This window comes from Gasterosteus aculeatus, chromosome 2, assembly GCF_964276395.1.
Source record: "Gasterosteus aculeatus chromosome 2, fGasAcu3.hap1.1, whole genome shotgun sequence".
Classification (NCBI taxonomy): Eukaryota; Metazoa; Chordata; class Actinopteri; order Perciformes; family Gasterosteidae; genus Gasterosteus; species Gasterosteus aculeatus.
Window position 1 is genome coordinate 23,612,202 of NC_135689.1, and position 18,134 is coordinate 23,630,335.

The 18,134-nt window shown below is 44.4% G+C and overlaps 74 non-coding genes and 3 pseudogenes across 74 annotated transcripts; all 77 read left to right on the forward strand.

Annotated features, from left to right (window-relative positions):
- The first annotated feature begins 46 nt into the window (after positions 1 to 46).
- LOC144404303 (5S ribosomal RNA) lies at positions 47 to 165 on the forward strand. The gene has a single exon (XR_013466243.1). It is a non-coding gene; the product is annotated as a 5S ribosomal RNA (ribosomal RNA).
- Positions 166 to 281: 116 nt separating this feature from the next.
- LOC144404304 (5S ribosomal RNA) lies at positions 282 to 400 on the forward strand. The gene has a single exon (XR_013466244.1). It is a non-coding gene; the product is annotated as a 5S ribosomal RNA (ribosomal RNA).
- Positions 401 to 516: 116 nt separating this feature from the next.
- Positions 517 to 635, forward strand: LOC144399610 (5S ribosomal RNA). The gene has a single exon (XR_013461756.1). It is a non-coding gene; the product is annotated as a 5S ribosomal RNA (ribosomal RNA).
- A 117-nt stretch (positions 636 to 752) lies between these two features.
- On the forward strand, positions 753 to 871 carry LOC144404305 (5S ribosomal RNA). The gene has a single exon (XR_013466245.1). It is a non-coding gene; the product is annotated as a 5S ribosomal RNA (ribosomal RNA).
- Positions 872 to 988: 117 nt separating this feature from the next.
- Positions 989 to 1,107, forward strand: LOC144398165 (5S ribosomal RNA). Its single transcript, XR_013460312.1, has one exon. It is a non-coding gene; the product is annotated as a 5S ribosomal RNA (ribosomal RNA).
- Positions 1,108 to 1,223: 116 nt separating this feature from the next.
- Positions 1,224 to 1,342, forward strand: LOC144389986 (5S ribosomal RNA). The gene has a single exon (XR_013454032.1). It is a non-coding gene; the product is annotated as a 5S ribosomal RNA (ribosomal RNA).
- Positions 1,343 to 1,459: 117 nt separating this feature from the next.
- LOC144404306 (5S ribosomal RNA) lies at positions 1,460 to 1,578 on the forward strand. Its single transcript, XR_013466246.1, has one exon. It is a non-coding gene; the product is annotated as a 5S ribosomal RNA (ribosomal RNA).
- Positions 1,579 to 1,695: 117 nt separating this feature from the next.
- On the forward strand, positions 1,696 to 1,814 carry LOC144399319 (5S ribosomal RNA). The gene has a single exon (XR_013461464.1). It is a non-coding gene; the product is annotated as a 5S ribosomal RNA (ribosomal RNA).
- Positions 1,815 to 1,931: 117 nt separating this feature from the next.
- On the forward strand, positions 1,932 to 2,050 carry LOC144404307 (5S ribosomal RNA). The gene has a single exon (XR_013466247.1). It is a non-coding gene; the product is annotated as a 5S ribosomal RNA (ribosomal RNA).
- A 117-nt stretch (positions 2,051 to 2,167) lies between these two features.
- Positions 2,168 to 2,286, forward strand: LOC144396806 (5S ribosomal RNA). The gene has a single exon (XR_013458952.1). It is a non-coding gene; the product is annotated as a 5S ribosomal RNA (ribosomal RNA).
- A 116-nt stretch (positions 2,287 to 2,402) lies between these two features.
- LOC144404308 (5S ribosomal RNA) lies at positions 2,403 to 2,521 on the forward strand. Its single transcript, XR_013466248.1, has one exon. It is a non-coding gene; the product is annotated as a 5S ribosomal RNA (ribosomal RNA).
- A 116-nt stretch (positions 2,522 to 2,637) lies between these two features.
- Positions 2,638 to 2,756, forward strand: LOC144404309 (5S ribosomal RNA). The gene has a single exon (XR_013466249.1). It is a non-coding gene; the product is annotated as a 5S ribosomal RNA (ribosomal RNA).
- Positions 2,757 to 2,873: 117 nt separating this feature from the next.
- LOC144399951 (5S ribosomal RNA) lies at positions 2,874 to 2,982 on the forward strand (annotated as a pseudogene).
- A 116-nt stretch (positions 2,983 to 3,098) lies between these two features.
- Positions 3,099 to 3,217, forward strand: LOC144399561 (5S ribosomal RNA). The gene has a single exon (XR_013461707.1). It is a non-coding gene; the product is annotated as a 5S ribosomal RNA (ribosomal RNA).
- A 117-nt stretch (positions 3,218 to 3,334) lies between these two features.
- LOC144397565 (5S ribosomal RNA) lies at positions 3,335 to 3,453 on the forward strand. The gene has a single exon (XR_013459711.1). It is a non-coding gene; the product is annotated as a 5S ribosomal RNA (ribosomal RNA).
- Positions 3,454 to 3,569: 116 nt separating this feature from the next.
- LOC144404311 (5S ribosomal RNA) lies at positions 3,570 to 3,688 on the forward strand. Its single transcript, XR_013466251.1, has one exon. It is a non-coding gene; the product is annotated as a 5S ribosomal RNA (ribosomal RNA).
- A 117-nt stretch (positions 3,689 to 3,805) lies between these two features.
- Positions 3,806 to 3,924, forward strand: LOC144404312 (5S ribosomal RNA). The gene has a single exon (XR_013466252.1). It is a non-coding gene; the product is annotated as a 5S ribosomal RNA (ribosomal RNA).
- Positions 3,925 to 4,041: 117 nt separating this feature from the next.
- Positions 4,042 to 4,160, forward strand: LOC144404313 (5S ribosomal RNA). The gene has a single exon (XR_013466253.1). It is a non-coding gene; the product is annotated as a 5S ribosomal RNA (ribosomal RNA).
- A 116-nt stretch (positions 4,161 to 4,276) lies between these two features.
- LOC144399611 (5S ribosomal RNA) lies at positions 4,277 to 4,395 on the forward strand. The gene has a single exon (XR_013461757.1). It is a non-coding gene; the product is annotated as a 5S ribosomal RNA (ribosomal RNA).
- Positions 4,396 to 4,512: 117 nt separating this feature from the next.
- On the forward strand, positions 4,513 to 4,631 carry LOC144404314 (5S ribosomal RNA). Its single transcript, XR_013466254.1, has one exon. It is a non-coding gene; the product is annotated as a 5S ribosomal RNA (ribosomal RNA).
- A 116-nt stretch (positions 4,632 to 4,747) lies between these two features.
- Positions 4,748 to 4,866, forward strand: LOC144404315 (5S ribosomal RNA). Its single transcript, XR_013466255.1, has one exon. It is a non-coding gene; the product is annotated as a 5S ribosomal RNA (ribosomal RNA).
- A 116-nt stretch (positions 4,867 to 4,982) lies between these two features.
- On the forward strand, positions 4,983 to 5,101 carry LOC144404316 (5S ribosomal RNA). The gene has a single exon (XR_013466256.1). It is a non-coding gene; the product is annotated as a 5S ribosomal RNA (ribosomal RNA).
- Positions 5,102 to 5,218: 117 nt separating this feature from the next.
- Positions 5,219 to 5,337, forward strand: LOC144404317 (5S ribosomal RNA). Its single transcript, XR_013466257.1, has one exon. It is a non-coding gene; the product is annotated as a 5S ribosomal RNA (ribosomal RNA).
- Positions 5,338 to 5,454: 117 nt separating this feature from the next.
- Positions 5,455 to 5,573, forward strand: LOC144404318 (5S ribosomal RNA). Its single transcript, XR_013466258.1, has one exon. It is a non-coding gene; the product is annotated as a 5S ribosomal RNA (ribosomal RNA).
- Positions 5,574 to 5,690: 117 nt separating this feature from the next.
- LOC144404319 (5S ribosomal RNA) lies at positions 5,691 to 5,809 on the forward strand. Its single transcript, XR_013466259.1, has one exon. It is a non-coding gene; the product is annotated as a 5S ribosomal RNA (ribosomal RNA).
- Positions 5,810 to 5,925: 116 nt separating this feature from the next.
- Positions 5,926 to 6,044, forward strand: LOC144399612 (5S ribosomal RNA). The gene has a single exon (XR_013461758.1). It is a non-coding gene; the product is annotated as a 5S ribosomal RNA (ribosomal RNA).
- Positions 6,045 to 6,160: 116 nt separating this feature from the next.
- Positions 6,161 to 6,279, forward strand: LOC144399613 (5S ribosomal RNA). Its single transcript, XR_013461759.1, has one exon. It is a non-coding gene; the product is annotated as a 5S ribosomal RNA (ribosomal RNA).
- A 117-nt stretch (positions 6,280 to 6,396) lies between these two features.
- Positions 6,397 to 6,515, forward strand: LOC144404320 (5S ribosomal RNA). Its single transcript, XR_013466260.1, has one exon. It is a non-coding gene; the product is annotated as a 5S ribosomal RNA (ribosomal RNA).
- Positions 6,516 to 6,632: 117 nt separating this feature from the next.
- LOC144404322 (5S ribosomal RNA) lies at positions 6,633 to 6,751 on the forward strand. Its single transcript, XR_013466262.1, has one exon. It is a non-coding gene; the product is annotated as a 5S ribosomal RNA (ribosomal RNA).
- Positions 6,752 to 6,867: 116 nt separating this feature from the next.
- LOC144390138 (5S ribosomal RNA) lies at positions 6,868 to 6,986 on the forward strand. Its single transcript, XR_013454210.1, has one exon. It is a non-coding gene; the product is annotated as a 5S ribosomal RNA (ribosomal RNA).
- Positions 6,987 to 7,103: 117 nt separating this feature from the next.
- On the forward strand, positions 7,104 to 7,222 carry LOC144404323 (5S ribosomal RNA). The gene has a single exon (XR_013466263.1). It is a non-coding gene; the product is annotated as a 5S ribosomal RNA (ribosomal RNA).
- Positions 7,223 to 7,339: 117 nt separating this feature from the next.
- LOC144397063 (5S ribosomal RNA) lies at positions 7,340 to 7,458 on the forward strand. Its single transcript, XR_013459208.1, has one exon. It is a non-coding gene; the product is annotated as a 5S ribosomal RNA (ribosomal RNA).
- Positions 7,459 to 7,575: 117 nt separating this feature from the next.
- On the forward strand, positions 7,576 to 7,694 carry LOC144404324 (5S ribosomal RNA). The gene has a single exon (XR_013466264.1). It is a non-coding gene; the product is annotated as a 5S ribosomal RNA (ribosomal RNA).
- A 117-nt stretch (positions 7,695 to 7,811) lies between these two features.
- Positions 7,812 to 7,930, forward strand: LOC144396807 (5S ribosomal RNA). Its single transcript, XR_013458953.1, has one exon. It is a non-coding gene; the product is annotated as a 5S ribosomal RNA (ribosomal RNA).
- Positions 7,931 to 8,046: 116 nt separating this feature from the next.
- Positions 8,047 to 8,165, forward strand: LOC144404325 (5S ribosomal RNA). The gene has a single exon (XR_013466265.1). It is a non-coding gene; the product is annotated as a 5S ribosomal RNA (ribosomal RNA).
- Positions 8,166 to 8,281: 116 nt separating this feature from the next.
- Positions 8,282 to 8,400, forward strand: LOC144404326 (5S ribosomal RNA). The gene has a single exon (XR_013466266.1). It is a non-coding gene; the product is annotated as a 5S ribosomal RNA (ribosomal RNA).
- Positions 8,401 to 8,517: 117 nt separating this feature from the next.
- LOC144399952 (5S ribosomal RNA) lies at positions 8,518 to 8,626 on the forward strand (annotated as a pseudogene).
- Positions 8,627 to 8,742: 116 nt separating this feature from the next.
- Positions 8,743 to 8,861, forward strand: LOC144399562 (5S ribosomal RNA). Its single transcript, XR_013461708.1, has one exon. It is a non-coding gene; the product is annotated as a 5S ribosomal RNA (ribosomal RNA).
- A 117-nt stretch (positions 8,862 to 8,978) lies between these two features.
- Positions 8,979 to 9,097, forward strand: LOC144397567 (5S ribosomal RNA). Its single transcript, XR_013459713.1, has one exon. It is a non-coding gene; the product is annotated as a 5S ribosomal RNA (ribosomal RNA).
- A 116-nt stretch (positions 9,098 to 9,213) lies between these two features.
- On the forward strand, positions 9,214 to 9,332 carry LOC144404327 (5S ribosomal RNA). The gene has a single exon (XR_013466267.1). It is a non-coding gene; the product is annotated as a 5S ribosomal RNA (ribosomal RNA).
- A 117-nt stretch (positions 9,333 to 9,449) lies between these two features.
- Positions 9,450 to 9,568, forward strand: LOC144404328 (5S ribosomal RNA). Its single transcript, XR_013466268.1, has one exon. It is a non-coding gene; the product is annotated as a 5S ribosomal RNA (ribosomal RNA).
- A 117-nt stretch (positions 9,569 to 9,685) lies between these two features.
- LOC144404329 (5S ribosomal RNA) lies at positions 9,686 to 9,804 on the forward strand. The gene has a single exon (XR_013466269.1). It is a non-coding gene; the product is annotated as a 5S ribosomal RNA (ribosomal RNA).
- Positions 9,805 to 9,920: 116 nt separating this feature from the next.
- LOC144404330 (5S ribosomal RNA) lies at positions 9,921 to 10,039 on the forward strand. The gene has a single exon (XR_013466270.1). It is a non-coding gene; the product is annotated as a 5S ribosomal RNA (ribosomal RNA).
- Positions 10,040 to 10,156: 117 nt separating this feature from the next.
- On the forward strand, positions 10,157 to 10,275 carry LOC144404331 (5S ribosomal RNA). The gene has a single exon (XR_013466271.1). It is a non-coding gene; the product is annotated as a 5S ribosomal RNA (ribosomal RNA).
- A 116-nt stretch (positions 10,276 to 10,391) lies between these two features.
- LOC144399614 (5S ribosomal RNA) lies at positions 10,392 to 10,510 on the forward strand. The gene has a single exon (XR_013461760.1). It is a non-coding gene; the product is annotated as a 5S ribosomal RNA (ribosomal RNA).
- A 117-nt stretch (positions 10,511 to 10,627) lies between these two features.
- Positions 10,628 to 10,746, forward strand: LOC144404333 (5S ribosomal RNA). Its single transcript, XR_013466273.1, has one exon. It is a non-coding gene; the product is annotated as a 5S ribosomal RNA (ribosomal RNA).
- A 116-nt stretch (positions 10,747 to 10,862) lies between these two features.
- Positions 10,863 to 10,981, forward strand: LOC144404334 (5S ribosomal RNA). Its single transcript, XR_013466274.1, has one exon. It is a non-coding gene; the product is annotated as a 5S ribosomal RNA (ribosomal RNA).
- Positions 10,982 to 11,097: 116 nt separating this feature from the next.
- On the forward strand, positions 11,098 to 11,216 carry LOC144404335 (5S ribosomal RNA). Its single transcript, XR_013466275.1, has one exon. It is a non-coding gene; the product is annotated as a 5S ribosomal RNA (ribosomal RNA).
- A 117-nt stretch (positions 11,217 to 11,333) lies between these two features.
- LOC144404336 (5S ribosomal RNA) lies at positions 11,334 to 11,452 on the forward strand. Its single transcript, XR_013466276.1, has one exon. It is a non-coding gene; the product is annotated as a 5S ribosomal RNA (ribosomal RNA).
- A 117-nt stretch (positions 11,453 to 11,569) lies between these two features.
- LOC144396809 (5S ribosomal RNA) lies at positions 11,570 to 11,688 on the forward strand. The gene has a single exon (XR_013458955.1). It is a non-coding gene; the product is annotated as a 5S ribosomal RNA (ribosomal RNA).
- Positions 11,689 to 11,804: 116 nt separating this feature from the next.
- LOC144404337 (5S ribosomal RNA) lies at positions 11,805 to 11,923 on the forward strand. Its single transcript, XR_013466277.1, has one exon. It is a non-coding gene; the product is annotated as a 5S ribosomal RNA (ribosomal RNA).
- Positions 11,924 to 12,039: 116 nt separating this feature from the next.
- On the forward strand, positions 12,040 to 12,158 carry LOC144398847 (5S ribosomal RNA). The gene has a single exon (XR_013460994.1). It is a non-coding gene; the product is annotated as a 5S ribosomal RNA (ribosomal RNA).
- A 117-nt stretch (positions 12,159 to 12,275) lies between these two features.
- LOC144399953 (5S ribosomal RNA) lies at positions 12,276 to 12,384 on the forward strand (annotated as a pseudogene).
- Positions 12,385 to 12,500: 116 nt separating this feature from the next.
- LOC144399563 (5S ribosomal RNA) lies at positions 12,501 to 12,619 on the forward strand. The gene has a single exon (XR_013461709.1). It is a non-coding gene; the product is annotated as a 5S ribosomal RNA (ribosomal RNA).
- Positions 12,620 to 12,736: 117 nt separating this feature from the next.
- On the forward strand, positions 12,737 to 12,855 carry LOC144398874 (5S ribosomal RNA). Its single transcript, XR_013461021.1, has one exon. It is a non-coding gene; the product is annotated as a 5S ribosomal RNA (ribosomal RNA).
- A 116-nt stretch (positions 12,856 to 12,971) lies between these two features.
- On the forward strand, positions 12,972 to 13,090 carry LOC144404338 (5S ribosomal RNA). The gene has a single exon (XR_013466278.1). It is a non-coding gene; the product is annotated as a 5S ribosomal RNA (ribosomal RNA).
- Positions 13,091 to 13,207: 117 nt separating this feature from the next.
- LOC144404339 (5S ribosomal RNA) lies at positions 13,208 to 13,326 on the forward strand. Its single transcript, XR_013466279.1, has one exon. It is a non-coding gene; the product is annotated as a 5S ribosomal RNA (ribosomal RNA).
- Positions 13,327 to 13,442: 116 nt separating this feature from the next.
- LOC144404340 (5S ribosomal RNA) lies at positions 13,443 to 13,561 on the forward strand. Its single transcript, XR_013466280.1, has one exon. It is a non-coding gene; the product is annotated as a 5S ribosomal RNA (ribosomal RNA).
- Positions 13,562 to 13,678: 117 nt separating this feature from the next.
- On the forward strand, positions 13,679 to 13,797 carry LOC144404341 (5S ribosomal RNA). The gene has a single exon (XR_013466281.1). It is a non-coding gene; the product is annotated as a 5S ribosomal RNA (ribosomal RNA).
- Positions 13,798 to 13,914: 117 nt separating this feature from the next.
- Positions 13,915 to 14,033, forward strand: LOC144404342 (5S ribosomal RNA). The gene has a single exon (XR_013466282.1). It is a non-coding gene; the product is annotated as a 5S ribosomal RNA (ribosomal RNA).
- A 117-nt stretch (positions 14,034 to 14,150) lies between these two features.
- Positions 14,151 to 14,269, forward strand: LOC144404344 (5S ribosomal RNA). Its single transcript, XR_013466284.1, has one exon. It is a non-coding gene; the product is annotated as a 5S ribosomal RNA (ribosomal RNA).
- Positions 14,270 to 14,385: 116 nt separating this feature from the next.
- LOC144390447 (5S ribosomal RNA) lies at positions 14,386 to 14,504 on the forward strand. Its single transcript, XR_013454493.1, has one exon. It is a non-coding gene; the product is annotated as a 5S ribosomal RNA (ribosomal RNA).
- Positions 14,505 to 14,621: 117 nt separating this feature from the next.
- LOC144404345 (5S ribosomal RNA) lies at positions 14,622 to 14,740 on the forward strand. The gene has a single exon (XR_013466285.1). It is a non-coding gene; the product is annotated as a 5S ribosomal RNA (ribosomal RNA).
- A 117-nt stretch (positions 14,741 to 14,857) lies between these two features.
- LOC144404346 (5S ribosomal RNA) lies at positions 14,858 to 14,976 on the forward strand. Its single transcript, XR_013466286.1, has one exon. It is a non-coding gene; the product is annotated as a 5S ribosomal RNA (ribosomal RNA).
- Positions 14,977 to 15,093: 117 nt separating this feature from the next.
- On the forward strand, positions 15,094 to 15,212 carry LOC144404347 (5S ribosomal RNA). The gene has a single exon (XR_013466287.1). It is a non-coding gene; the product is annotated as a 5S ribosomal RNA (ribosomal RNA).
- Positions 15,213 to 15,329: 117 nt separating this feature from the next.
- LOC144396810 (5S ribosomal RNA) lies at positions 15,330 to 15,448 on the forward strand. The gene has a single exon (XR_013458956.1). It is a non-coding gene; the product is annotated as a 5S ribosomal RNA (ribosomal RNA).
- Positions 15,449 to 15,564: 116 nt separating this feature from the next.
- On the forward strand, positions 15,565 to 15,683 carry LOC144404348 (5S ribosomal RNA). Its single transcript, XR_013466288.1, has one exon. It is a non-coding gene; the product is annotated as a 5S ribosomal RNA (ribosomal RNA).
- Positions 15,684 to 15,799: 116 nt separating this feature from the next.
- LOC144404349 (5S ribosomal RNA) lies at positions 15,800 to 15,918 on the forward strand. Its single transcript, XR_013466289.1, has one exon. It is a non-coding gene; the product is annotated as a 5S ribosomal RNA (ribosomal RNA).
- A 116-nt stretch (positions 15,919 to 16,034) lies between these two features.
- Positions 16,035 to 16,153, forward strand: LOC144404350 (5S ribosomal RNA). Its single transcript, XR_013466290.1, has one exon. It is a non-coding gene; the product is annotated as a 5S ribosomal RNA (ribosomal RNA).
- Positions 16,154 to 16,270: 117 nt separating this feature from the next.
- Positions 16,271 to 16,389, forward strand: LOC144404351 (5S ribosomal RNA). Its single transcript, XR_013466291.1, has one exon. It is a non-coding gene; the product is annotated as a 5S ribosomal RNA (ribosomal RNA).
- A 117-nt stretch (positions 16,390 to 16,506) lies between these two features.
- On the forward strand, positions 16,507 to 16,625 carry LOC144404352 (5S ribosomal RNA). The gene has a single exon (XR_013466292.1). It is a non-coding gene; the product is annotated as a 5S ribosomal RNA (ribosomal RNA).
- A 116-nt stretch (positions 16,626 to 16,741) lies between these two features.
- Positions 16,742 to 16,860, forward strand: LOC144404353 (5S ribosomal RNA). Its single transcript, XR_013466293.1, has one exon. It is a non-coding gene; the product is annotated as a 5S ribosomal RNA (ribosomal RNA).
- Positions 16,861 to 16,977: 117 nt separating this feature from the next.
- On the forward strand, positions 16,978 to 17,096 carry LOC144404355 (5S ribosomal RNA). The gene has a single exon (XR_013466295.1). It is a non-coding gene; the product is annotated as a 5S ribosomal RNA (ribosomal RNA).
- A 117-nt stretch (positions 17,097 to 17,213) lies between these two features.
- On the forward strand, positions 17,214 to 17,332 carry LOC144404356 (5S ribosomal RNA). The gene has a single exon (XR_013466296.1). It is a non-coding gene; the product is annotated as a 5S ribosomal RNA (ribosomal RNA).
- Positions 17,333 to 17,448: 116 nt separating this feature from the next.
- LOC144399616 (5S ribosomal RNA) lies at positions 17,449 to 17,567 on the forward strand. Its single transcript, XR_013461762.1, has one exon. It is a non-coding gene; the product is annotated as a 5S ribosomal RNA (ribosomal RNA).
- Positions 17,568 to 17,683: 116 nt separating this feature from the next.
- On the forward strand, positions 17,684 to 17,802 carry LOC144404357 (5S ribosomal RNA). Its single transcript, XR_013466297.1, has one exon. It is a non-coding gene; the product is annotated as a 5S ribosomal RNA (ribosomal RNA).
- A 117-nt stretch (positions 17,803 to 17,919) lies between these two features.
- Positions 17,920 to 18,038, forward strand: LOC144404358 (5S ribosomal RNA). The gene has a single exon (XR_013466298.1). It is a non-coding gene; the product is annotated as a 5S ribosomal RNA (ribosomal RNA).
- Positions 18,039 to 18,134: the final 96 nt, after the last annotated feature.

The window sequence follows — 18,134 nt, forward strand, 5'->3', positions numbered from 1 at the left end:
AAAACCTTTGACACATTTTAAAAGATTAGGAAGAGGACATACAGTTGCTTACGGCCATACCTCTCTGGCTCCGCCTGATCTCGTCTGATCTCAGAAGCTAAGCAGAGTAGGGCCTGGTTAGTACTTGGATGGAAGACCGCCTGGGAATCCCAGGTGCCGTAAGCTTTTTCATTTCTATCTGTAAAAGACACAGAGAAGGCCTTAGAAAGTGACTCCATTTCATTGTCAAAACTACAAAACCTTTGACACGTTTTAAAAGATTAGGAAGAGGACATACAGTTGCTTACGGCCATACCTCTCTGGCTCCGCCTGATCTCGTCTGATCTCAGAAGCTAAGCAGAGTAGGGCCTGGTTAGTACTTGGATGGAAGACCGCCTGGGAATCCCAGGTGCCGTAAGCTTTTTCATTTCTCTCTCTGGAAGAAATTGAGAAGGCATTAGAAAGTGACTCCATTTAATTGTCAAAACTACAAAACCTTTGACACATTTTAAAAGATTAGGTAGAGGACATACAGTTGCTTACGGCCATACCTCTCTGGCTCCGCCTGATCTCGTCTCATCTCAGAAGCTAAGCAGAGTAGGGCCTGGTTAGTACTTGGATGGAAGACCGCCTGGGAATCCCAGGTGCCGTAAGCTTTTTCATTTCTCTCTCTGGAAGAAATTGAGAAGGCATTAGAAAGTGAATCCTTTTTCATTATCAAAACTCCAAAACCTTTGACACATTTTAAAATATTAGGAAGAGGACATACAGTTGCTTACGGCCATACCTCTCTGGCTCCGCCTGATCTCGTCTGATCTCAGAAGCTAAGCAGAGTAGGGCCTGGTTAGTACTTGGATGGAAGACCGCCTGGGAATCCCAGGTGCCGTAAGCTTTTTCATTTCTCTCTCTGGAAGAAATCGAGAAGGCATTAGAAAGTGACTCCTTTTTCATTATCAAAACTCCAAAACCTTTGACACATTTTAAAAGATTAGGAAGAGGACATACAGTTGCTTACGGCCGTACCTCTCTGGCTCCGCCTGATCTCGTCTGATCTCAGAAGCTAAGCAGAGTAGGGCCTGGTTAGTACTTGGATGGAAGACCGCCTGGGAATCCCAGGTGCCGTAAGCTTTTTCAATTCTATCTGTAAAAGACACAGAGAAGGCCTTAGAAAGTGACTCCATTTAATTGTCAAAACTACAAAACCTTTGACACATTTTAAAAGATTAGGTAGAGGACATACAGTTGCTTACGGCCATACCTCTCTGGCTCCGCCTGATCTCGTCTGATCTCAGAAGCTAAGCAGAGTAGGGCCTGGTTAGTACTTGGATGGATGACCGCCTGGGAATCCCAGGTGCCGTAAGCTTTTTCATTTCTCTCTCTGGAAGAAATTGAGAAGGCATTAGAAAGTGAATCCTTTTTCATTATCAAAACTCCAAAACCTTTGACACATTTTAAAAGATTAGGAAGAGGACATACAGTTGCTTACGGCCATACCTCTCTGGCTCCGCCTGATCTCGTCTGATCTCAGAAGCTAAGCAGAGTAGGGCCTGGTTAGTACTTGGATGGAAGACCGCCTGGGAATCCCAGGTGCCGTAAGCTTTTTCATTTCTCTCTCTGGAAGAAATCGAGAAGGCATTAGAAAGTGACTCCTTTTTCATTATCAAAACTCCAAAACCTTTGACACATTTTAAAAGATTAGGAAGAGGACATACAGTTGCTTACGGCCATACCTCTCTGGCTCCGCCTGATCTCGTCTGATCTCAGAAGCTAAGCAGAGTAGGGCCTGGTTAGTACTTGAATGGAAGACCGCCTGGGAATCCCAGGTGCGGTAAGCTTTTTCATTTCTCTCTCTGGAAGAAATCGAGAAGGCATTAGAAAGTGACTCCTTTTTCATTATCAAAACTCCAAAACCTTTGACACATTTTAAAAGATTAGGAAGAGGACATACAGTTGCTTACGGCCATACCTCTCTGGCTCCGCCTGATCTCGTCTGATCTCAGAAGCTAAGCAGAGTAGGGCCTGGTTAGTACTTGGATGGAAGACCGCCTGGGAATCCCAGGTGCCGTAAGCTTTTTCATTTCTCTCTCTGGAAGAAATCGAGAAGACATTAGAAAGTGACTCCTTTTTCATTATCAAAACTCCAAAACCTTTGACACATTTTAAAATATTAGGAAGAGGACATACAGTTGCTTACGGCCATACCTCTCTGGCTCCGCCTGATCTCGTCTGATCTCAGAAGCTAAGCAGAGTAGGGCCTGGTTAGTACTTGGATGGAAGACCGCCTGGGAATCCCAGGTGCTGTAAGCTTTTTCATTTCTATCTGTAAAAGACACAGAGAAGGCCTTAGAAAGTGACTCCATTTCATTGTCAAAACTCCAAAACCTTTGACACATTTTAAAAGATTAGGTAGAGGACATACAGTTGCTTACGGCCATACCTCTCTGGCTCCGCCTGATCTCGTCTGATCTCAGAAGCTAAGCAGAGTAGGGCCTGGTTAGTACTTGGATGGAAGACCGCCTGGGAATCCCAGGTGCCGTAAGCTTTTTCATTTCTCTCTCTGGAAGAAATCGAGAAGGCCTTAGAAAGTGACTCCATTTAATTGTCAAAACTACAAAACCTTTGACACATATTAAAAGATTAGGTAGAGGACATACAGTTGCTTACGGCCATACCTCTCTGGCTCCGCCTGATCTCGTCTGATCTCAGAAGCTAAGCAGAGTAGGGCCTGGTTAGTACTTGGATGGAAGACCGCCTGGGAATCCCAGGTGCCGTAAGCTTTTTCATTTCTCTCTCTGGAAGAAATCGAGAAGGCATTAGAAAGTGACTCCTTTTTCATTATCAAAACTCCAAAACCTTTGACACATTTTAAAAGATTAGGAAGAGGACATACAGTTGCTTACGGCCATACCTCTCTGGCTCCGCCAGATCTCAGAAGCTAAGCAGAGTAGGGCCTGGTTAGTACTTGGATGGAAGACCGCCTGGGAATCCCAGGTGCTGTAAGCTTTTTCATTTCGATCTGTAAAAGACACAGAGAAGAACTTAGAAAGTGACTCCATTTCATTGTCAAAACTCCAAAACCTTTGACACATTTTAAAAGATTAGGTAGAGGACATACAGTTGCTTACGGCCATACCTCTCTGGCTCCGCCTGATCTTGTCTGATCTCAGAAGCTAAGCACAGTAGGGCCTGGTTAGTACTTGGATGGAAGACCGCCTGGGAATCCCAGGTGCCGTAAGCTTTTTCATTTCTCTCTCTGGAAGAAATCGAGAAGGCCTTAGAAAGTGACTCCTTTTTCATAATCTAAACTCCAAAACCTTTGACACATTTTAAAATATTAGGAAGAGGACATACAGTTGCTTACGGCCATACCTCTCTGGCTCTGCCTGATCTCGTCAGATCTCAGAAGCTAAGCAGAGTAGGGCCTGGTTAGTACTTGGATGGAAGACCGCCTGGGAATCCCAGGTGCTGTAAGCTTTTTCATTTCGATCTGTAAAAGACACAGAGAAGAACTTAGAAAGTGACTCCATTTCATTGTCAAAACTCCAAAACCTTTGACACATTTTAAAAGATTAGGTAGAGGACATACAGTTGCTTACGGCCATACCTCTCTGGCTCCGCCTGATCTCGTCTGATCTCAGAAGCTAAGCAGAGTAGGGCCTGGTTAGTACTTGGATGGAAGACCGCCTGGGAATCCCAGGTGCCGTAAGCTTTTTCATTTCTCTCTCTGGAAGAAATCGAGAAGGCATTAGAAAGTGACTCCTTTTTCATTATCAAAACTCCAAAACCTTTGACACATTTTAAAAGATTAGGAAGAGGACATACAGTTGCTTACGGCCATACCTCTCTGGCTCCGCCTGATCTCGTCTGATCTCAGAAGCTAAGCAGAGTAGGGCCTGGTTAGTACTTGGATGGAAGACCGCCTGGGAATCCCAGGTGCCGTAAGCTTTTTCATTTCTCTCTCTGGAAGAAATCGAGAAGGCATTAGAAAGTGACTCCTTTGTCATTATCAAAACTCCAAAACCTTTGACACATTTTAAAAGATTAGGAAGAGGACATACAGTTGCTTACGGCCATACCTCTCTGGCTCCGCCTGATCTCGTCTGATCTCAGAAGCTAAGCAGAGTAGGGCCTGGTTAGTACTTGGATGGAAGACCGCCTGGGAATCCCAGGTGCCGTAAGCTTTTTCAATTCTATTTGTAAAAGACACAGAGAAGGCCTTAGAAAGTGACTCCATTTAATTGTCAAAACTACAAAACCTTTGACACATTTTAAAAGATTAGGTAGAGGACATACAGTTGCTTACGGCCATACCTCTCTGGCTCCGCCTGATCTCGTCTCATCTCAGAAGCTAAGCAGAGTAGGGCCTGGTTAGTACTTGGATGGAAGACCGCCTGGGAATCCCAGGTGCCGTAAGCTTTTTCATTTCTCTCTCTGGAAGAAATTGAGAAGGCATTAGAAAGTGAATCCTTTTTCATTATCAAAACTCCAAAACCTTTGACACATTTTAAAATATTAGGAAGAGGACATACAGTTGCTTACGGCCATACCTCTCTGGCTCCGCCTGATCTCGTCTGATCTCAGAAGCTAAGCAGAGTAGGGCCTGGTTAGTACTTGGATGGAAGACCGCCTGGGAATCCCAGGTGCCGTAAGCTTTTTCATTTCTATCTGTAAAAGACAGAGAGAAGGCCTTAGAAAGTGACTCCATTTCATTGTCAAAACTACAAAACCTTTGACAAGTTTTAAAAGATTAGGAAGAGGACATACAGTTGCTTACGGCCATACCTCTCTGGCTCCGCCTGATCTCGTCTGATCTCAGAAGCTAAGCAGAGTAGGGCCTGGTTAGTACTTGGATGGAAGACCGCCTGGGAATCCCAGGTGCCGTAAGCTTTTTCAATTCTATCTGTAAAAGACACAGAGAAGGCCTTAGAAAGTGACTCCATTTAATTGTCAAAACTACAAAACCTTTGACACATTTTAAAAGATTAGGAAGAGGACATACAGTTGCTTACGGCCATACCTCTCTGGCTCCGCCTGATCTCGTCTGATCTCAGAAGCTAAGCAGAGTAGGGCCTGGTTAGTACTTGGATGGAAGACCGCCTGGGAATCCCAGGTGCCGTAAGCTTTTTCATTTCTCTCTCTGGAAGAAATCGAGAAGGCATTAGAAAGTGACTCCTTTTTCATTATCAAAACTCCAAAACCTTTGACACATTTTAAAAGATTAGGAAGAGGACATACAGTTGCTTACGGCCATACCTCTCTGGCTCCGCCTGATCTCGTCTGATCTCAGAAGCTAAGCAGAGTAGGGCCTGGTTAGTACTTGGATGGAAGACCGCCTGGGAATCCCAGGTGCCGTAAGCTTTTTCATTTCTCTCTCTGGAAGAAATCGAGAAGGCATTAGAAAGTGACTCCTTTTTCATTATCAAAACTCCAAAACCTTTGACACATTTTAAAAGATTAGGAAGAGGACATACAGTTGCTTACGGCCATACCTCTCTGGCTCCGCCTGATCTCGTCTGATCTCAGAAGCTAAGCAGAGTAGGGCCTGGTTAGTACTTGGATGGAAGACCGCCTGGGAATCCCAGGTGCCGTAAGCTTTTTCATTTCTCTCTCTGGAAGAAATCGAGAGGGCATTAGAAAGTGACTCCTTTGTCATTATCAAAACTCCAAAACCTTTGACACATTTTAAAAGATTAGGAAGAGGACATACAGTTGCTTACGGCCATACCTCTCTGGCTCCGCCTGATCTCGTCTGATCTCAGAAGCTAAGCAGAGTAGGGCCTGGTTAGTACTTGGATGGAAGACCGCCTGGGAATCCCAGGTGCCGTAAGCTTTTTCAATTCTATTTGTAAAAGACACAGAGAAGGCCTTAGAAAGTGACTCCATTTAATTGTCAAAACTACAAAACCTTTGACACATTTTAAAAGATTAGGTAGAGGACATACAGTTGCTTACGGCCATACCTCTCTGGCTCCGCCTGATCTCGTCTCATCTCAGAAGCTAAGCAGAGTAGGGCCTGGTTAGTACTTGGATGGAAGACCGCCTGGGAATCCCAGGTGCCGTAAGCTTTTTCATTTCTCTCTCTGGAAGAAATTGAGAAGGCATTAGAAAGTGACTCCATTTAATTGTCAAAACTACAAAACCTTTGACACATTTTAAAAGATTAGGTAGAGGACATACAGTTGCTTACGGCCATACCTCTCTGGCTCCGCCTGATCTCGTCTCATCTCAGAAGCTAAGCAGAGTAGGGCCTGGTTAGTACTTGGATGGAAGACCGCCTGGGAATCCCAGGTGCCGTAAGCTTTTTCATTTCTCTCTCTGGAAGAAATTGAGAAGGCATTAGAAAGTGAATCCTTTTTCATTATCAAAACTCCAAAACCTTTGACACATTTTAAAATATTAGGAAGAGGACATACAGTTGCTTACGGCCATACCTCTCTGGCTCCGCCTGATCTCGTCTGATCTCAGAAGCTAAGCAGAGTAGGGCCTGGTTAGTACTTGGATGGAAGACCGCCTGGGAATCCCAGGTGCCGTAAGCTTTTTCATTTCTCTCTCTGGAAGAAATCGAGAAGGCATTAGAAAGTGACTCCTTTTTCATTATCAAAACTCCAAAACCTTTGACACATTTTAAAAGATTAGGAAGAGGACATACAGTTGCTTACGGCCATACCTCTCTGGCTCCGCCTGATCTCGTCTGATCTCAGAAGCTAAGCAGAGTAGGGCCTGGTTAGTACTTGGATGGAAGACCGCCTGGGAATCCCAGGTGCCGTAAGCTTTTTCAATTCTATCTGTAAAAGACACAGAGAAGGCCTTAGAAAGTGACTCCATTTAATTGTCAAAACTACAAAACCTTTGACACATTTTAAAAGATTAGGTAGAGGACATACAGTTGCTTACGGCCATACCTCTCTGGCTCCGCCTGATCTCGTCTGATCTCAGAAGCTAAGCAGAGTAGGGCCTGGTTAGTACTTGGATGGATGACCGCCTGGGAATCCCAGGTGCCGTAAGCTTTTTCATTTCTCTCTCTGGAAGAAATTGAGAAGGCATTAGAAAGTGAATCCTTTTTCATTATCAAAACTCCAAAACCTTTGACACATTTTAAAAGATTAGGAAGAGGACATACAGTTGCTTACGGCCATACCTCTCTGGCTCCGCCTGATCTCGTCTGATCTCAGAAGCTAAGCAGAGTAGGGCCTGGTTAGTACTTGGATGGAAGACCGCCTGGGAATCCCAGGTGCCGTAAGCTTTTTCATTTCTCTCTCTGGAAGAAATCGAGAAGGCATTAGAAAGTGACTCCTTTTTCATTATCAAAACTCCAAAACCTTTGACACATTTTAAAAGATTAGGAAGAGGACATACAGTTGCTTACGGCCATACCTCTCTGGCTCCGCCTGATCTCGTCTGATCTCAGAAGCTAAGCAGAGTAGGGCCTGGTTAGTACTTGAATGGAAGACCGCCTGGGAATCCCAGGTGCCGTAAGCTTTTTCATTTCTCTCTCTGGAAGAAATCGAGAAGGCATTAGAAAGTGACTCCTTTTTCATTATCAAAACTCCAAAACCTTTGACACATTTTAAAAGATTAGGAAGAGGACATACAGTTGCTTACGGCCATACCTCTCTGGCTCCGCCTGATCTCGTCTGATCTCAGAAGCTAAGCAGAGTAGGGCCTGGTTAGTACTTGGATGGAAGACCGCCTGGGAATCCCAGGTGCCGTAAGCTTTTTCATTTCTCTCTCTGGAAGAAATCGAGAAGACATTAGAAAGTGACTCCTTTTTCATTATCAAAACTCCAAAACCTTTGACACATTTTAAAATATTAGGAAGAGGACATACAGTTGCTTACGGCCATACCTCTCTGGCTCCGCCTGATCTCGTCTGATCTCAGAAGCTAAGCAGAGTAGGGCCTGGTTAGTACTTGGATGGAAGACCGCCTGGGAATCCCAGGTGCTGTAAGCTTTTTCATTTCTATCTGTAAAAGACACAGAGAAGGCCTTAGAAAGTGACTCCATTTCATTGTCAAAACTCCAAAACCTTTGACACATTTTAAAAGATTAGGTAGAGGACATACAGTTGCTTACGGCCATACCTCTCTGGCTCCGCCTGATCTCGTCTGATCTCAGAAGCTAAGCAGAGTAGGGCCTGGTTAGTACTTGGATGGAAGACCGCCTGGGAATCCCAGGTGCCGTAAGCTTTTTCATTTCTCTCTCTGGAAGAAATCGAGAAGGCCTTAGAAAGTGACTCCATTTAATTGTCAAAACTACAAAACCTTTGACACATATTAAAAGATTAGGTAGAGGACATACAGTTGCTTACGGCCATACCTCTCTGGCTCCGCCTGATCTCGTCTGATCTCAGAAGCTAAGCAGAGTAGGGCCTGGTTAGTACTTGGATGGAAGACCGCCTGGGAATCCCAGGTGCCGTAAGCTTTTTCATTTCTCTCTCTGGAAGAAATCGAGAAGGCATTAGAAAGTGACTCCTTTTTCATTATCAAAACTCCAAAACCTTTGACACATTTTAAAAGATTAGGAAGAGGACATACAGTTGCTTACGGCCATACCTCTCTGGCTCCGCCAGATCTCAGAAGCTAAGCAGAGTAGGGCCTGGTTAGTACTTGGATGGAAGACCGCCTGGGAATCCCAGGTGCTGTAAGCTTTTTCATTTCGATCTGTAAAAGACACAGAGAAGAACTTAGAAAGTGACTCCATTTCATTGTCAAAACTCCAAAACCTTTGACACATTTTAAAAGATTAGGTAGAGGACATACAGTTGCTTACGGCCATACCTCTCTGGCTCCGCCTGATCTTGTCTGATCTCAGAAGCTAAGCACAGTAGGGCCTGGTTAGTACTTGGATGGAAGACCGCCTGGGAATCCCAGGTGCCGTAAGCTTTTTCATTTCTCTCTCTGGAAGAAATCGAGAAGGCCTTAGAAAGTGACTCCTTTTTCATAATCTAAACTCCAAAACCTTTGACACATTTTAAAATATTAGGAAGAGGACATACAGTTGCTTACGGCCATACCTCTCTGGCTCTGCCTGATCTCGTCAGATCTCAGAAGCTAAGCAGAGTAGGGCCTGGTTAGTACTTGGATGGAAGACCGCCTGGGAATCCCAGGTGCTGTAAGCTTTTTCATTTCGATCTGTAAAAGACACAGAGAAGAACTTAGAAAGTGACTCCATTTCATTGTCAAAACTCCAAAACCTTTGACACATTTTAAAAGATTAGGTAGAGGACATACAGTTGCTTACGGCCATACCTCTCTGGCTCCGCCTGATCTCGTCTGATCTCAGAAGCTAAGCAGAGTAGGGCCTGGTTAGTACTTGGATGGAAGACCGCCTGGGAATCCCAGGTGCCGTAAGCTTTTTCATTTCTCTCTCTGGAAGAAATCGAGAAGGCATTAGAAAGTGACTCCTTTTTCATTATCAAAACTCCAAAACCTTTGACACATTTTAAAAGATTAGGAAGAGGACATACAGTTGCTTACGGCCATACCTCTCTGGCTCCGCCTGATCTCGTCTGATCTCAGAAGCTAAGCAGAGTAGGGCCTGGTTAGTACTTGGATGGAAGACCGCCTGGGAATCCCAGGTGCCGTAAGCTTTTTCATTTCTCTCTCTGGAAGAAATCGAGAAGGCATTAGAAAGTGACTCCTTTGTCATTATCAAAACTCCAAAACCTTTGACACATTTTAAAAGATTAGGAAGAGGACATACAGTTGCTTACGGCCATACCTCTCTGGCTCCGCCTGATCTCGTCTGATCTCAGAAGCTAAGCAGAGTAGGGCCTGGTTAGTACTTGGATGGAAGACCGCCTGGGAATCCCAGGTGCCGTAAGCTTTTTCAATTCTATTTGTAAAAGACACAGAGAAGGCCTTAGAAAGTGACTCCATTTAATTGTCAAAACTACAAAACCTTTGACACATTTTAAAAGATTAGGTAGAGGACATACAGTTGCTTACGGCCATACCTCTCTGGCTCCGCCTGATCTCGTCTGATCTCAGAAGCTAAGCAGAGTAGGGCCTGGTTAGTACTTGGATGGAAGACCGCCTGGGAATCCCAGGTGCCGTAAGCTTTTTCATTTCTCTCTCTGGAAGAAATTGAGAAGGCATTAGAAAGTGAATCCTTTTTCATTATCAAAACTCCAAAACCTTTGACACATTTTAAAATATTAGGAAGAGGACATACAGTTGCTTACGGCCATACCTCTCTGGCTCCGCCTGATCTCGTCTGATCTCAGAAGCTAAGCAGAGTAGGGCCTGGTTAGTACTTGGATGGAAGACCGCCTGGGAATCCCAGGTGCCGTAAGCTTTTTCAATTCTATTTGTAAAAGACACAGAGAAGGCCTTAGAAAGTGACTCCATTTAATTGTCAAAACTACAAAACCTTTGACACATTTTAAAAGATTAGGTAGAGGACATACAGTTGCTTACGGCCATACCTCTCTGGCTCCGCCTGATCTCGTCTCATCTCAGAAGCTAAGCAGAGTAGGGCCTGGTTAGTACTTGGATGGAAGACCGCCTGGGAATCCCAGGTGCCGTAAGCTTTTTCATTTCTCTCTCTGGAAGAAATTGAGAAGGCATTAGAAAGTGAATCCTTTTTCATTATCAAAACTCCAAAACCTTTGACACATTTTAAAATATTAGGAAGAGGACATACAGTTGCTTACGGCCATACCTCTCTGGCTCCGCCTGATCTCGTCTGATCTCAGAAGCTAAGCAGAGTAGGGCCTGGTTAGTACTTGGATGGAAGACCGCCTGGGAATCCCAGGTGCCGTAAGCTTTTTCATTTCTATCTGTAAAAGACAGAGAGAAGGCCTTAGAAAGTGACTCCATTTCATTGTCAAAACTACAAAACCTTTGACAAGTTTTAAAAGATTAGGAAGAGGACATACAGTTGCTTACGGCCATACCTCTCTGGCTCCGCCTGATCTCGTCTGATCTCAGAAGCTAAGCAGAGTAGGGCCTGGTTAGTACTTGGATGGAAGACCGCCTGGGAATCCCAGGTGCCGTAAGCTTTTTCAATTCTATCTGTAAAAGACACAGAGAAGGCCTTAGAAAGTGACTCCATTTAATTGTCAAAACTACAAAACCTTTGACACATTTTAAAAGATTAGGAAGAGGACATACAGTTGCTTACGGCCATACCTCTCTGGCTCCGCCTGATCTCGTCTGATCTCAGAAGCTAAGCAGAGTAGGGCCTGGTTAGTACTTGGATGGAAGACCGCCTGGGAATCCCAGGTGCCGTAAGCTTTTTCATTTCTCTCTCTGGAAGAAATCGAGAAGGCATTAGAAAGTGACTCCTTTTTCATTATCAAAACTCCAAAACCTTTGACACATTTTAAAAGATTAGGAAGAGGACATACAGTTGCTTACGGCCATACCTCTCTGGCTCCGCCTGATCTCGTCTGATCTCAGAAGCTAAGCAGAGTAGGGCCTGGTTAGTACTTGGATGGAAGACCGCCTGGGAATCCCAGGTGCCGTAAGCTTTTTCATTTCTCTCTCTGGAAGAAATCGAGAAGACATTAGAAAGTGACTCCTTTTTCATTATCAAAACTCCAAAACCTTTGACACATTTTAAAATATTAGGAAGAGGACATACAGTTGCTTACGGCCATACCTCTCTGGCTCCGCCTGATCTCGTCTGATCTCAGAAGCTAAGCAGAGTAGGGCCTGGTTAGTACTTGGATGGAAGACCGCCTGGGAATCCCAGGTGCTGTAAGCTTTTTCATTTCTATCTGTAAAAGACACAGAGAAGGCCTTAGAAAGTGACTCCATTTCATTGTCAAAACTCCAAAACCTTTGACACATTTTAAAAGATTAGGTAGAGGACATACAGTTGCTTACGGCCATACCTCTCTGGCTCCGCCTGATCTCGTCTGATCTCAGAAGCTAAGCAGAGTAGGGCCTGGTTAGTACTTGGATGGAAGACCGCCTGGGAATCCCAGGTGCCGTAAGCTTTTTCATTTCTCTCTCTGGAAGAAATCGAGAAGGCCTTAGAAAGTGACTCCATTTAATTGTCAAAACTACAAAACCTTTGACACATATTAAAAGATTAGGTAGAGGACATACAGTTGCTTACGGCCATACCTCTCTGGCTCCGCCTGATCTGGTCTGATCTCAGAAGCTAAGCAGAGTAGGGCCTGGTTAGTACTTGGATGGAAGACCGCCTGGGAATCCCAGGTGCCGTAAGCTTTTTCATTTCTCTCTCTGGAAGAAATCGAGAAGGCCTTAGAAAGTGACTCCTTTTTCATTATCAAAACTCCAAAACCTTTGACACATTTTAAAAGATTAGGAAGAGGACATACAGTTGCTTACGGCCATACCTCTCTGGCTCCGCCAGATCTCAGAAGCTAAGCAGAGTAGGGCCTGGTTAGTACTTGGATGGAAGACCGCCTGGGAATCCCAGGTGCTGTAAGCTTTTTCATTTCGATCTGTAAAAGACACAGAGAAGAACTTAGAAAGTGACTCCATTTCATTGTCAAAATTCCAAAACCTTTGACACATTTTAAAAGATTAGGTAGAGGACATACAGTTGCTTACGGCCATACCTCTCTGGCTCCGCCTGATCTTGTCTGATCTCAGAAGCTAAGCACAGTAGGGCCTGGTTAGTACTTGGATGGAAGACCGCCTGGGAATCCCAGGTGCCGTAAGCTTTTTCATTTCTCTCTCTGGAAGAAATCGAGAAGGCCTTAGAAAGTGACTCCTTTTTCATTATCTAAACTCCAAAACCTTTGACACATTTTAAAATATTAGGAAGAGGACATACAGTTGCTTACGGCCATACCTCTCTGGCTCTGCCTGATCTCGTCAGATCTCAGAATCTAAGCAGAGTAGGGCCTGGTTAGTACTTGGATGGAAGACCGCCTGGGAATCCCAGGTGCTGTAAGCTTTTTCATTTCGATCTGTAAAAGACACAGAGAAGAACTTAGAAAGTGACTCCATTTCATTGTCAAAACTCCAAAACCTTTGACACATTTTAAAAGATTAGGTAGAGGACATACAGTTGCTTACGGCCATACCTCTCTGGCTCCGCCTGATCTCGTCTGATCTCAGAAGCTAAGCAGAGTAGGGCCTGGTTAGTACTTGGATGGAAGACCGCCTGGGAATCCCAGGTGCCGTAAGCTTTTTCATTTCTCTCTCTGGAAGAAATCGAGAAGGCATTAGAAAGTGACTCCTTTTTCATTATCAAAACTCCAAAACCTTTGACACATTTTAAAAGATTAGGAAGAGGACATACAGTTGCTTACGGCCATACCTCTCTGGCTCCGCCTGATCTCGTCTGATCTCAGAAGCTAAGCAGAGTAGGGCCTGGTTAGTACTTGGATGGAAGACCGCCTGGGAATCCCAGGTGCCGTAAGCTTTTTCAATTCTATTTGTAAAAGACACAGAGAAGGCCTTAGAAAGTGACTCCATTTAATTGTCAAAACTACAAAACCTTTGACACATTTTAAAAGATTAGGTAGAGGACATACAGTTGCTTACGGCCATACCTCTCTGGCTCCGCCTGATCTCGTCTGATCTCAGAAGCTAAGCAGAGTAGGGCCTGGTTAGTACTTGGATGGAAGACCGCCTGGGAATCCCAGGTGCCGTAAGCTTTTTCATTTCTCTCTCTGGAAGAAATTGAGAAGGCATTAGAAAGTGAATCCTTTTTCATTATCAAAACTCCAAAACCTTTGACACATTTTAAAATATTAGGAAGAGGACATACAGTTGCTTACGGCCATACCTCTCTGGCTCCGCCTGATCTCGTCTGATCTCAGAAGCTAAGCAGAGTAGGGCCTGGTTAGTACTTGGATGGAAGACCGCCTGGGAATCCCAGGTGCCGTAAGCTTTTTCATTTCTCTCTCTGGAAGAAATCGAGAAGGCATTAGAAAGTGACTCCTTTTTCATTATCAAAACTCCAAAACCTTTGACACATTTTAAAAGATTAGGAAGAGGACATACAGTTGCTTACGGCCATACCTCTCTGGCTCCGCCTGATCTCGTCTGATCTCAGAAGCTAAGCAGAGTAGGGCCTGGTTAGTACTTGGATGGAAGACCGCCTGGGAATCCCAGGTGCCGTAAGCTTTTTCATTTCTATCTGTAAAAGACAGAGAGAAGGCCTTAGAAAGTGACTCCTTTTTCATTATCAAAACTCCAAAACCTTTGACACATTTTAAAAGATTAGGAAGAGGACATACAGTTGCTTACGGCCATACCTCTCTGGCTCCGCCTGATCTCGTCTGATCTCAGAAGCTAAGCAGAGTAGGGCCTGGTTAGTACTTGGATGGAAGACCGCCTGGGAATCCCAGGTGCCGTAAGCTTTTTCAATTCTATCTGTAAAAGACACAGAGAAGGCCTTAGAAAGTGACTCCATTTAATTGTCAAAACTACAAAACCTTTGACACATTTTAAAAGATTAGGTAGAGGACATACAGTTGCTTACGGCCATACCTCTCTGGCTCCGCCTGATCTCGTCTGATCTCAGAAGCTAAGCAGAGTAGGGCCTGGTTAGTACTTGGATGGATGACCGCCTGGGAATCCCAGGTGCCGTAAGCTTTTTCATTTCTCTCTCTGGAAGAAATTGAGAAGGCATTAGAAAGTGAATCCTTTTTCATTATCAAAACTCCAAAACCTTTGACACATTTTAAAAGATTAGGAAGAGGACATACAGTTGCTTACGGCCATACCTCTCTGGCTCCGCCTGATCTCGTCTGATCTCAGAAGCTAAGCAGAGTAGGGCCTGGTTAGTACTTGGATGGAAGACCGCCTGGGAATCCCAGGTGCCGTAAGCTTTTTCATTTCTCTCTCTGGAAGAAATCGAGAAGGCATTAGAAAGTGACTCCTTTTTCATTATCAAAACTCCAAAACCTTTGACACATTTTAAAAGATTAGGAAGAGGACATACAGTTGCTTACGGCCATACCTCTCTGGCTCCGCCTGATCTCGTCTGATCTCAGAAGCTAAGCAGAGTAGGGCCTGGTTAGTACTTGGATGGAAGACCGCCTGGGAATCCCAGGTGCCGTAAGCTTTTTCATTTCTCTCTCTGGAAGAAATCGAGAAGGCATTAGAAAGTGACTCCTTTTTCATTATCAAAACTCCAAAACCTTTGACACATTTTAAAAGATTAGGAAGAGGACATACAGTTGCTTACGGCCATACCTCTCTGGCTCCGCCTGATCTCGTCTGATCTCAGAAGCTAAGCAGAGTAGGGCCTGGTTAGTACTTGGATGGAAGACCGCCTGGGAATCCCAGGTGCCGTAAGCTTTTTCATTTCTCTCTCTGGAAGAAATCGAGAAGACATTAGAAAGTGACTCCTTTTTCATTATCAAAACTCCAAAACCTTTGACACATTTTAAAATATTAGGAAGAGGACATACAGTTGCTTACGGCCATACCTCTCTGGCTCCGCCTGATCTCGTCTGATCTCAGAAGCTAAGCAGAGTAGGGCCTGGTTAGTACTTGGATGGAAGACCGCCTGGGAATCCCAGGTGCTGTAAGCTTTTTCATTTCTATCTGTAAAAGACACAGAGAAGGCCTTAGAAAGTGACTCCATTTCATTGTCAAAACTCCAAAACCTTTGACACATTTTAAAAGATTAGGTAGAGGACATACAGTTGCTTACGGCCATACCTCTCTGGCTCCGCCTGATCTCGTCTGATCTCAGAAGCTAAGCAGAGTAGGGCCTGGTTAGTACTTGGATGGAAGACCGCCTGGGAATCCCAGGTGCCGTAAGCTTTTTCATTTCTCTCTCTGGAAGAAATCGAGAAGGCCTTAGAAAGTGACTCCATTTAATTGTCAAAACTACAAAACCTTTGACACATATTAAAAGATTAGGTAGAGGACATACAGTTGCTTACGGCCATACCTCTCTGGCTCCGCCTGATCTCGTCTGATCTCAGAAGCTAAGCAGAGTAGGGCCTGGTTAGTACTTGGATGGAAGACCGCCTGGGAATCCCAGGTGCCGTAAGCTTTTTCAATTCTATCTGTAAAAGACACAGAGAAGGCCTTAGAAAGTGACTCCATTTAATTGTCAAAACTACAAAACCTTTGACACATTTTAAAAGATTAGGTAGAGGACATACAGTTGCTTACGGCCATACCTCTCTGGCTCCGCCTGATCTCGTCTGATCTCAGAAGCTAAGCAGAGTAGGGCCTGGTTAGTACTTGGATGGAAGACCGCCTGGGAATCCCAGGTGCCGTAAGCTTTTTCATTTCTCTCTCTGGAAGAAATTGAGAAGGCATTAGAAAGTGAATCCTTTTTCATTATCAAAACTCCAAAACCTTTGACACATTTTAAAATATTAGGAAGAGGACATACAGTTGCTTACGGCCATACCTCTCTGGCTCCGCCTGATCTCGTCTGATCTCAGAAGCTAAGCAGAGTAGGGCCTGGTTAGTACTTGGATGGAAGACCGCCTGGGAATCCCAGGTGCCGTAAGCTTTTTCATTTCTCTCTCTGGAAGAAATCGAGAAGGCATTAGAAAGTGACTCCTTTTTCATTATCAAAACTCCAAAACCTTTGACACATTTTAAAAGATTAGGAAGAGGACATACAGTTGCTTACGGCCATACCTCTCTGGCTCCGCCTGATCTCGTCTGATCTCAGAAGCTAAGCAGAGTAGGGCCTGGTTAGTACTTGGATGGAAGACCGCCTGGGAATCCCAGGTGCCGTAAGCTTTTTCATTTCTATCTGTAAAAGACACAGAGAAGGCCTTAGAAAGTGACTCCATTTCATTGTCAAAACTACAAAACCTTTGACACGTTTTAAAAGATTAGGAAGAGGACATACAGTTGCTTACGGCCATACCTCTCTGGCTCCGCCTGATCTCGTCTGATCTCAGAAGCTAAGCAGAGTAGGGCCTGGTTAGTACTTGGATGGAAGACCGCCTGGGAATCCCAGGTGCCGTAAGCTTTTTCATTTCTCTCTCTGGAAGAAATCGAGAAGGCATTAGAAAGTGACTCCTTTTTCATTATCAAAACTCCAAAACCTTTGACACATTTTAAAAGATTAGGAAGAGGACATACAGTTGCTTACGGCCATACCTCTCTGGCTCCGCCTGATCTCGTCTGATCTCAGAAGCTAAGCAGAGTAGGGCCTGGTTAGTACTTGGATGGAAGACCGCCTGGGAATCCCAGGTGCCGTAAGCTTTTTCATTTCTCTCTCTGGAAGAAATCGAGAAGGCATTAGAAAGTGACTCCTTTTTCATTATCAAAACTCCAAAACCTTTGACACATTTTAAAAGATTAGGAAGAGGACATACAGTTGCTTACGGCCATACCTCTCTGGCTCCGCCTGATCTCGTCTGATCTCAGAAGCTAAGCAGAGTAGGGCCTGGTTAGTACTTGGATGGAAGACCGCCTGGGAATCCCAGGTGCCGTAAGCTTTTTCAATTCTATTTGTAAAAGACACAGAGAAGGCCTTAGAAAGTGACTCCATTTAATTGTCAAAACTACAAAACCTTTGACACATTTTAAAAGATTAGGTAGAGGACATACAGTTGCTTACGGCCATACCTCTCTGGCTCCGCCTGATCTCGTCTCATCTCAGAAGCTAAGCAGAGTAGGGCCTGGTTAGTACTTGGATGGAAGACCGCCTGGGAATCCCAGGTGCCGTAAGCTTTTTCAATTCTATCTGTAAAAGACACAGAGAAGGCCTTAGAAAGTGACTCCATTTAATTGTCAAAACTACAAAACCTTTGACACATTTTAAAAGATTAGGTAGAGGACATACAGTTGCTTACGGCCATACCTCTCTGGCTCCGCCTGATCTCGTCTGATCTCAGAAGCTAAGCAGAGTAGGGCCTGGTTAGTACTTGGATGGAAGACCGCCTGGGAATCCCAGGTGCCGTAAGCTTTTTCATTTCTCTCTCTGGAAGAAATTGAGAAGGCATTAGAAAGTGAATCCTTTTTCATTATCAAAACTCCAAAACCTTTGACACATTTTAAAATATTAGGAAGAGGACATACAGTTGCTTACGGCCATACCTCTCTGGCTCCGCCTGATCTCGTCTGATCTCAGAAGCTAAGCAGAGTAGGGCCTGGTTAGTACTTGGATGGAAGACCGCCTGGGAATCCCAGGTGCCGTAAGCTTTTTCATTTCTCTCTCTGGAAGAAATCGAGAAGGCATTAGAAAGTGACTCCTTTTTCATTATCAAAACTCCAAAACCTTTGACACATTTTAAAAGA